This window comes from Patagioenas fasciata, chromosome 1 (genome assembly GCF_037038585.1).
Source record: "Patagioenas fasciata isolate bPatFas1 chromosome 1, bPatFas1.hap1, whole genome shotgun sequence".
Taxonomy (NCBI): domain Eukaryota; kingdom Metazoa; phylum Chordata; class Aves; order Columbiformes; family Columbidae; genus Patagioenas; species Patagioenas fasciata.
The window spans coordinates 139,726,848-139,736,901 of NC_092520.1; positions in this window are offsets into that span (position 1 = coordinate 139,726,848).

The window sequence follows — 10,054 nt, forward strand, 5'->3', positions numbered from 1 at the left end:
ACTGTAAGGCTGGGCAGCGAGCTGGTGCTAAATACCATTCTCTCAGCCTCAAAAGGAGTCAGTATCTATCAAAATTGGTAGTCTGATCTTTTAACTCCCACTCTGGGCACTGGTTGCTGAAACCAAGCTACTACCCCTGCGCAATGTCAGATGCCAAACCACCAGCAGAATGAGCACTAAAGCCCAGGTGTGTTGTTTCCCAGACTGCACTGCCTGCACCTGTAAGACAGAAATGTCCTTTAGAAAGGATGAAAAAGAGAGGGGGAATGTGAGACTTCTGTTTGGAATAAGGGAGCATGCATTTTCAGTGTCCTCACATCATCACAGCCATCCAAACACACAAATAACATCAGTATATGAATTTACAAGAAAAATTGCTCAGTTATTTGGCAATAAAATCTCCAAATCAGCCTCCGACAGTCACTCTGAAAAACGATGTAAACACTCAACACAAGAACAATCAAAAATACATCAGTTGTTATTTATTTTTAACAGAAAGGAAAGACTCGCATCCTTTCAGTGAACCCATCTCTACACAGATCAGTGTCAGCTCCTCTTCACTTGCTACTTTTAAATATTTGCATTTATTCCCATTACTTGTGTCTTAGTCACCTAGCTGTTGCGATAGCTTTGTTCTACATGCTTCGATTAAACTAAATTCTGTGTCTTTCTTGGGAGCACAGGACACATCATATTCTGTTCCTCTTTTGTACATCCAGCAGCATCCTACAGCTGGTCCCTGTACACAGCCCTCCCTGGCAGCTCCCCTCCCTCTTCCTCTTCAGAAGGAGAGGGGATCCAGAAGATTTACTGCCCTGCCTCCACTGCTGGATTGCTTGAAGACCCTGTGCACATCATGTAACCTTTCCTTACCTGTTAGAGCCACGAAGCCGCATCAGTCCTGGTGGGATGAGCCTAGCAGCAAGGATTTGTTCTTCTGCATTTGCTTTCCCCACTTGTAAACTGAGCATCATAATACTTGCCTAGATCAAAGGGGGTACGGAGAGAATTAAATAATTAATGTATGTAAAGCACTTTGAAAGATGAAAGATGCTATCTAAGTACAAAGTATTAACTACAAAAAACCCCAACAACCTGGTTACTGATGTAAGTCTCCAGTTTATTCTCTAAGAAATGCATGAAATCGAAATAATTGCTACAAAAACAGAAAAGTTAGGCTATGCCAAGCCCTAAAACAGCTGTGCAGGGGATGGAGAGCCTTGCCTCCTCATGTGGCTGAGTTAGGAGGCCTGTATAGGCAAGAAGGAGCCAGAAGTGTGCCCGCAGCGGGGATTTGGAAGGGAAGGCACTTCCTGCATCACTGAACTGTCTCAAGCAACCCTGTCAAATGGTACAATTAAAAAATTGATAGTGCAGTGTCTTACAGCAAGTTATGTTTCTTGCTATTCCCCGGCCTCACTGCTCCAGTGGTCAGAAGCCTTCCTCTGATTTCCAGCCTAAATGTACTCATGGCCATTTGTATCCATTTGTCCTTGTGCCAACATTGTTTTAAGTTTAACACGAGATATTTATAGACCAATCGTGTCCTCTCCAACCTTTAATGTTGTTAGGCTGAACAAGGCAATCCCTTTCAGTTTCTTGGTGTTAAGCAGGGTCTCCAGTTCCCCACCAAGCACTCCACCAACACTTAGTTACACTTGCTCCAGGCGCAATTCATCTTTCTTCAACAGAAGTGAGTAACACTGCATGCAGCCTCCTCACAGGGTCCGCCAGTGCTTGTTCTGTGTCATTAATGCTTTTCAGGCCCATGGTGGAGAGACTTGATACAGCTTTGAGCACATTTACCTTTTCCCATGGGTGTGCTACGTTGCCGTTTCATAGTAATCCTGTGGCCATCCAAGGCGCTTAAGGCTTTTTATTTTCCCAGAGAAGCTCTGACACTTTAACCTTATGTGCCAAACCTTACATTTGGCACAATTGAATTTCATCCTATTCCCATTGTTCCCATCCTCAAGGTCACACAGTTCTTCCTGTTTGATAGACTGGGGCCTCTCGTGCATTGACAAGTGTTCGCATGTCTGTGTCATCAGGAAATTTCATGATGTACTCCTCCCTCTTTTGTGTGACAGGCAAATATTAACTAAAAGCAGTCCTCAGATAATTCCTCTAATGACTGCCTTCCAGATACACTTTCAGCACTTCTTGCTTTCATCTCCCATCCTGCAATGGCTCACCTATCTCACAGGGATGGCTGAGGTTCTTCCAGAAGGAAAGATGATGCAAGTCTGTAGGGCTTTCCAGACCCAACCAGTGCTTTAAAAGCAGTTGCATCCCCTCAGGGACGTTGCAAAAGAGAGTCAGAGTTGCGAAGCACTGACATTTCATAACAATGCTAAGCCAAGAAAATATAATACTCCGGGTAACTTTGGATGGGAAGTAATATTCTTCAACATCTGCTGGAGCACATGCAGTAATTCTGGCAGTGCAGAGAGCCCCATGTCCTCAAGAACCCTTTCACATGAAAGGTCACCAGTCTGAAAAAACAGAGGACATGAAGCCATGCTGTTCTTGCTGATCGGAGAGAAACTGAGTCCAAGGAGAGGTGGAGTGTAGAGAGAAAGCCCAGGTGACTATTTCAGGGTAGAGATGGGCAGATGTCAAGAGTCCCAAATATGCTGTCATGCAGCTGTGGCCTGAGTGTCAGGCCTCTGTTTTGCCTGTGATAAGGGGCAGACAACTTTGGTCTTCTACAGAGATTATGTGTAGGTGGTTTACATCAGTGCAGCAATGCAGGAAGAAAACTGATGCTGATTCCTGGGAGTAACCAGCTCATTGTGAGGTAGAAGATGATGGCCCAGCATCTAGGCAGCGCTATAGTTGCCAAGAAAAACTCAGAAAGAGACTGGAAGAAATCAACCCCAATATACTCAGGTCCCCTGTCTCCAGGGAAAATCATGGGCTCCATTTTTGAACCAGCCAAGAACTAGGGGCAAATCTTGACCACACCAAGAGCAGCAACAAACTTGGGTTGAGCTGAAGATGCCAGCACAAGTGCTCAAGTGCTTCAGGGCTCTGAATGCATCTCTCTGAGAAAATCCACCGCTTATGGTGGGGCCTGGTCACAGGAAAGTCACAACCTCTTGCTTTTGAAAGATAGAGAGCTCTTCAGCAAATTCCAGCTGTTGCCTTCCAGAAGGACCCAAATGTGTATTTCAGGCAACTGCAGTGCCTGTGAGTACATCAGAGCTTGAAGTACAGTTGAAACAGTGAATAACGCAGTGAGACTATCCAAGTGCCAGTGTGAGACCTTGAGCCAGCTGCAGACACAAAGCCCCAAGTGTCTGTAAATGTCAGAAAGTCTGAAAAATGAAATACAAATGCATATGCACCACAAAATTTGTGCTGGATCTTTGAAGAAAGCACCTTATTAGAGCTGCCTGTAGCGTTACACCAACTCAGATGCACTTTTTTTCATGTTCCTCTTGAAAAAAAAGGCCTTTCTAGTTTCATTAGAAAGCATTGACCACACGGGACAAGCTGAGCACGTTTGGCACCCACTGCTATGCAGGAGAGCTCCTCGGCTCCTGCACTGACTGATCCCTCCATTCAGGCTGTGAGTCCCACCCACACAGTCAGAGCTCGGGAGTCAGAGCTGAACAAAGACAGAGCTTGGACAGCTTCTAAATGTCATCCCTCCACCTGGCAGGATCTCTTGCGGTCCATCCTGCCCCTTTCTGTGGGCTTCTAGCTCTGTGTTTGGGGATATGTGAAAGAAATGGAGAGCTGGACAGTGAGAGTTATGCTGTGCTTTGCTTTTTCATCCCATCCTCACCCTGTACTGATACGGAGTCCTACACCCAAAGCCTATAGCAGTGCTTCCTTTCCACTCACTCCCCTGCCACGAGGCATGAGCACCGGTGAGGAGCTGCCCGCTGGGATGGGGGGAGAGGCAATTGCAGTGTACCCAAGGTAAAATGGAGATCGCAGCCCATGAGGGTGATTCTGCTCTGAGCGGTGCCATCTCTGCTCCAGGGCTGCCACCGTACTGCCATGCCATGGTTCCCCACTCCAGGACAAAAGCCTAGAGGGGCTGGTGAGGTTTCTCTAAGGGGAGAGCTTTGGGCTGCTGAGCCAGGAATGTGGGCATGGGCACTGCTTTGTGGCAGGTGGCATGTGCTGTTAGGACCCTGAATCATTGCCTTCGCTTGGGAATGGCGAGACTTGTACCTTTAAATGAAAACAACTTGTGTTATGGGACCAGTAAAATAATTATTAGCAAGATTGATTCATATTGGGGTGTCAGTGACAGACATGGCCATAGCAGTGCTGCTGCAGGGGCCTCTTTTGTCCTCTTGCTGGGTCAAGCTTCATTTATCCCTCTCATTAACAAAAAGCGAGAGCCCGTGCTGTGTCCTGACATAAAGCCAGGGGCAGGTTTCCTGACATTTCTGGGTATTGTCTAAGGTGGCAGCTTGAGCCCTGCATGTGCATGCGTGTGTGTACGTACACATCCCCATGAGCACACATATGGAACAGACTTAATCGTTATCCTTGGCAAGAACATGAGTAAGAGGATTTGCCCCTGTTTAACCAAGGAATAATTAACACCTGGTGAGAAGGTCTAATGGCCATAGCATCTTACTAACGTGTTTTGATGGACGATATCCTTCTCAAATATACTTCGAAGAATGAGGACCAGCTTTGGAAAGTGCACAGAGACTGTATATAAACTAGTTGTCTCTCATTTTCAAACTCCTTAACTCTGCTCAGGGAGATGTAAAGGACTCTGGGCTTGTATAAAATACTCACTAGAGCACGGCAATGTGTACAACACACCACAGCAGTTAGCTTTACCTAATATTTCATGGTGTCACAGCTTCTCACCTCTATCTGTGCCATTCTGATGTCAGTTGTAGCATCTAAGGACCAGCTCCAGGCCTCATACAGAAAAATAATAAAATATTTCACCTCAAAGAACCTGCCATAAGAGTAGAAGGCAAGACAGAAACAAATCACTGTGGGCAGCTTAACTACTGGCAAGTTTTCTTTAGGAGATCCCTGTAAATGCCTGGGCCACCTTTTGGGTTCAGGGAGCCACAGCTGGAGGTGAGGAGATCCAAGCACAGAGCACTTAAAGGAGCTTTAGCAAAAGAAAATCTTCAGGAATTTAAATTGAGGTAGCACTGTTGCTGTGGAGGCTGCAAGGCACAATTTCTTTCTAATCTGAAAGAAGACCTAATTTCTTTTTTTATGCATGGATTTACCTTGTGGTCAGATGCGATGGCTGGAGGGAGTAAGACACGTTGTTAAATACACACCTTCTGAGTGTGGTGTAGCCTGACATAAAACAACTCCTGTTCTACTTCTTTCCACGTCTGTCATCCCTTCCAGATAAAATGAAGTGCTTCACACCTTGGTCTTATTCTTAGTAATGCCAAAAGAGCACACGGAGCACACACAAAGAATAATTTGGGTTGGATGGTTCCTCTGGAGGTTATCTGGCCCAATCCGGCACTCACAGCAGAGCCAACAGACACACAAAACGACATGAACTGGCCTCAAGAGAGTGTGTCGAAAACAAGCCTTGCTTCCAGATGACCCAAGCTGTAAAAATGGCTGTGTCATAAACCAGCCTGAATTGCGTGTGTCAGACCCATCTCTAATTGGCCTTGTCTTTTATGTAATTGCACTTTCAAGAGCTAGATATTATTATTACCTGCTGTCAATGGGCATCAGTCTTCAGAATTCACAGCAACTGACTTTACACCTCTGCTTTCAGGGAGAATCTTTCACTTTTCACTTTGAGTGGGAAACCCTCTATTTCCTTGTTACTTAGCAGATCACCAGTGTTCTGAACTTTGGTTACTTGACAGTGTGTTTGCACTGCTCAGTCCAGCTCTGTGAGCTGTTACTTGTTATGGGGTGAGTAGAAGAGGGGAAAAGGAGAGCAGGGACAAGGCAGGGTCTTGGTTTCTCCATAGCCCAGGCTGACTTGGTGACTGGGTGAGCCTTTGACCAGCTGTGGCACATTTGGCTCCCTCCTGGTCCCAGTCATTGTAATGGAGGTGGCATCTCCAAAGGGGTCCTGGGTCAGCAGCCTTTTGTGGAGCTACACTTGGGGCAAAGGGAGCCAAATGCCCTGTGGTCCTCAGGGCAACACATTGAGCCTTGTCCAAGCCTTTGTTCCTCACTAATTCCACTGTTTTGAATTTGTGTGCTGCAACTCTGTGATTGGCACTTGGCTGGACTGCTGATGCCTTGAAGAAATATCTGTATAAATGTGGAAGCGTGTGTCTACGTGTCTGTGAGGGTTCAACCATGCCAAACCCACTTTATTTCCAGTGTAAAAATCTCAGTGGAGAAAAAAATACGAGGTTTCTGGAGTCCCATGCAAGACTGGGTGTCCTCGTGGGTGAGAGAAGAAGTCGGAAAGACTGTGTCACCGCAAAGCTGCAGCCCAGATTCTGCCATTTCTATGTCTGACATGGTGTGTGCTGTTTGACTTGTCATCGTCACCCGGTTTGCGTTGCCTTTTGGCAAAGGGAGGAACAAGAGCAGGCAATGTTTTACAGAGGATAGTATCTGGCTATGGAAAATCTGTGCAACGTGACTCATTTTGTGTAAAGGACACCAAAATTACAACTGCGTGCCACATGAGAGATGATAGCTGGGTTCGAATCAAAAAACATCCTCATCCAGGAAGGGTATTCAAGCATGTGCTTAATTTAAGACCATATTTAATCAGGACCTTTGGGCATAAAAGAGTAATGATTATTCTTGCGTTGCTGAGAAAATCCAAGTGACATCCGGAAGATGTATTACTTGAGAAAGTGTTATTTCAGTGTCCTTGTTTAATCTTTCAATTTCTAAAACAGTAATTCTTTTAATTTCTCGTTGTTCACCAGTGCTGTGAGTCCTTTCACAGCTGTTTTATACTCAATTGTTAATGCCAAGTGGAATCAGCAAATACAATCTGATTCTGATAATTATGGAAGATCAATCCAGCATCTGCCTCTTTTCTCTGTCCCCATTAAACTTCCCAGGGTGTTAAGATATGCACATTTGACTCTGCAGGGAAAGCCAGCCACAGTAAAAGAATGTTTCTTCCCTCTTGTACATACTGTTGAACCATTTCAAAACAAAAACATCCCCATCCCCAATTTTTTCAATGTATTTTACCCCTCTTTTTTTTCTCTAGATAACTGTGTATTGCTGCAAAGATATGGCTTCAATGATTATAAGTACGTAATTTGTATTTTTTTTAAAATTACAAGGGACTGTCTTTATTCACAACCATTTGGCATCCATTGAAGCCCCGAAGGTGTCCTGCTAAAAGCAAGTCAGCTGTCGTCTGATCACTACTTTACTCAACCACATGAACAGCAGAAGCAGCAAAGCAGGTGTCTGAAAGCTGCTCCTGCTGCCCTGTGGTGTGGGGACAGTGCCTTCCTGAGAAGGCACCTTGTACCCAGCCCAGAAGAGGGTCCCTGTCTCAGCATGACCAGTACAAATGGTAACTAATGTCTTCAGATCCCTTGGAAAAGCCAAGTGCTTTGAGTGGTGCATCTACTGCGGATGCAGCAGCTGTAAGAAGGTGAACTCTGGTCTATGTTAGAGCATGTTTCATAGTTTTGTACCCAAACCTTTTGGTTGCTGTACAGAAGACATCCCCTGAAGAGGCCTAGACTTCTCCTGCCTTAAGGGCTCTGGACACCAGGCATGCAACTGGGATTTTCGAAGGGGCTGCTGGATGCTGGGACCCAAGTGCATTTTCCACGTATAGGAGATATTCAGCCTGCTACCAATGGAGCGTGGCCTCATTTTTGAGATGCTTACTGTGATGAAAGATATTTAGGCACCTGTTTTAAGAGAGATTCTCAGGCCAGGATATAAGCAAGGACTGTTATTGACTCTAAGTGAAGTGCTTGTTCATTTTATTGACTTTGGGTTAAATTTTATTAATCTTCCTCAGGCAATTACTCCTCCTGAAACTAATATGATTGTCAGCATGAATAAAGCAGGTGGATTTTGGCCCCTTTTTGAAGACAACAATCATAAATCAAGCTGCCAGCACAAATCCAGGTGCTAAAAACAGTGCCAGGATTTTCCTGTGGGAAAAAACACAGCAAAGATCTGTGGCATAGGACAGGGAAATGGAGGGGCAGAAAAGAAAATAAAATTCAACTTCATTTAATACTTATCATCAAAGCAGGTGGTCAACTTGGCATCAGCAAATGTGTGTTCTCAGCATTGCCACTGCTCTCCTATCTGACCTTCGTGCAGTTCCTTGAACAGCCCATCCCTCTAGAACCTGTGGTTGTGTGTGGCTTTGAGACTGAAAGACAAGGTACACCAATCAGTGCAAGCTATCATAAGGATGTATTAAAAAGTGGATGATGGTGACAAAACGTCTCAGTAAGAAACTATGAAAACACAGCGCAGTGAACAACATGACTAAGGAAGAGGGCTTTTTCACTTTTTTTCACCTCCAGTTTATTTTCCTTTTCCTTTTTTGAACAATGTATCTTAATCTTCCACTATGGATGTAGCATGAGAGTTATGTGTGGAGAAAGCACCCGAAATCACTTTGTTTCTAGTTTTCTTTCATACATTTGGTAGTATAAATAACCAAAGAGGATATTGCTTAACCCATAAAACAAAGTGACATCATAATTTATTAATACAGAAGACACAGTTCATTGCTGTTAAATGCCATAAAGAGCTGGAAATAGAGTAGTTTCTCAGAAGGCATTGCCAATATGTCAAAGGAAATATTTCCTTGATGCTATCTCAGCATGCGTAAGATCCTCTCCAAGTACTTCAACATTTTGGTTATTCCCCCTGAACTGCTCTGCAGCACTCAAAGGCAGCTTTGCTGGTGATTTTTCCAACATCTGATGGCTTCCTCTCACTTGCGCCACTCATCCCAGTGCTTTGTGCCTGTCAGTTGCTCAAACAGACTCGTCTTTGGGAAGGTAAAAAAAACTCAACAAATGGTGGGCGCAGGGCTGGCTGGCCCATTTATTCTGTTCCCATTGATATTGGTGGGGTGGCAGCACAAGCCCATGTGTCCTCATGATGTCTCTGCAACCATGAGGACATGGAGCTGCAGGCACCAAGGAGGGGGGGTTTCAGTGCTCTGCTGGCACCGATGCAGCTCCTGGCTCGTAGGAGGGCTGTACATCAGGCTGTACATGCTCAGGCCCCGGGCCAGGGAAGCATTTAAGCACCTACTTACTCCTAAGCTTTTGAGTAATTCCTCTGGCATGAGCTAAGCACGGGTGTCGTGGCAGCCACTCACTTCCCACAGCCCTCCCGTGCATGGACGCGTGCGGCTTGGCCTGGCTGAGCCCACGGCAGCCAGCACGGCCACTGGTATGGGACTGCTCACCACCCACCCCTTCTTGCTCCCTCCTGTTCACAGACCTGGTGTCACAGAATAGTTTGGGTTGGAAGGGACCTTCACAAGTCATGTAGTCCAACCTGCCTGCAACGAGCAGGGACATCTTTGACTACATCAGGTTGCTCTGAGCCCCGTCCAGCCTGGCCTTCAATGTCTCCAGGGATGAGGCATCTACCACCTCTCTGGGCAATCTGGGCCAGTGTTTCACCACCCTCATTGTAAAGAATTTCTTCCTTAATTTGTTTCTTTGGTAGTCACTGTCTAATTCTGCAGACCCCAGTCCTGCTGGCAGTTCCTTGGGAGAGCCCCTGGGAAGCCCCATCGGTGTCTGAGAGGACACCCCAGCGCTGGATTCAGCTGCAGAACAGATTTTAGAGTATTCCAGGAAAAAAAAAAACAACAAACAAATAAGCAACACTTCTGTTCATGTGCTGTCCCCAAGCACCAGAGTGAGCCAAAGTATGGAAAAAGTGCAGTGACCACATGTCCACAATAAGACATCCCTCTCTCAGTCAGGTAACATAAATAATCTTCCTGGCATGGACAACTTGCAGCCCTGGAAACACTCTCAGCAGATGTTCCGCTTCATACGCTACCAGTACCTGCACAGCAGCACCACCCTCGTTGCTAGTTCCTGGTCTGCTTCATCATAAAATATGCCTAGCTGTGCTTTTGCAACTTCGGGGAAGA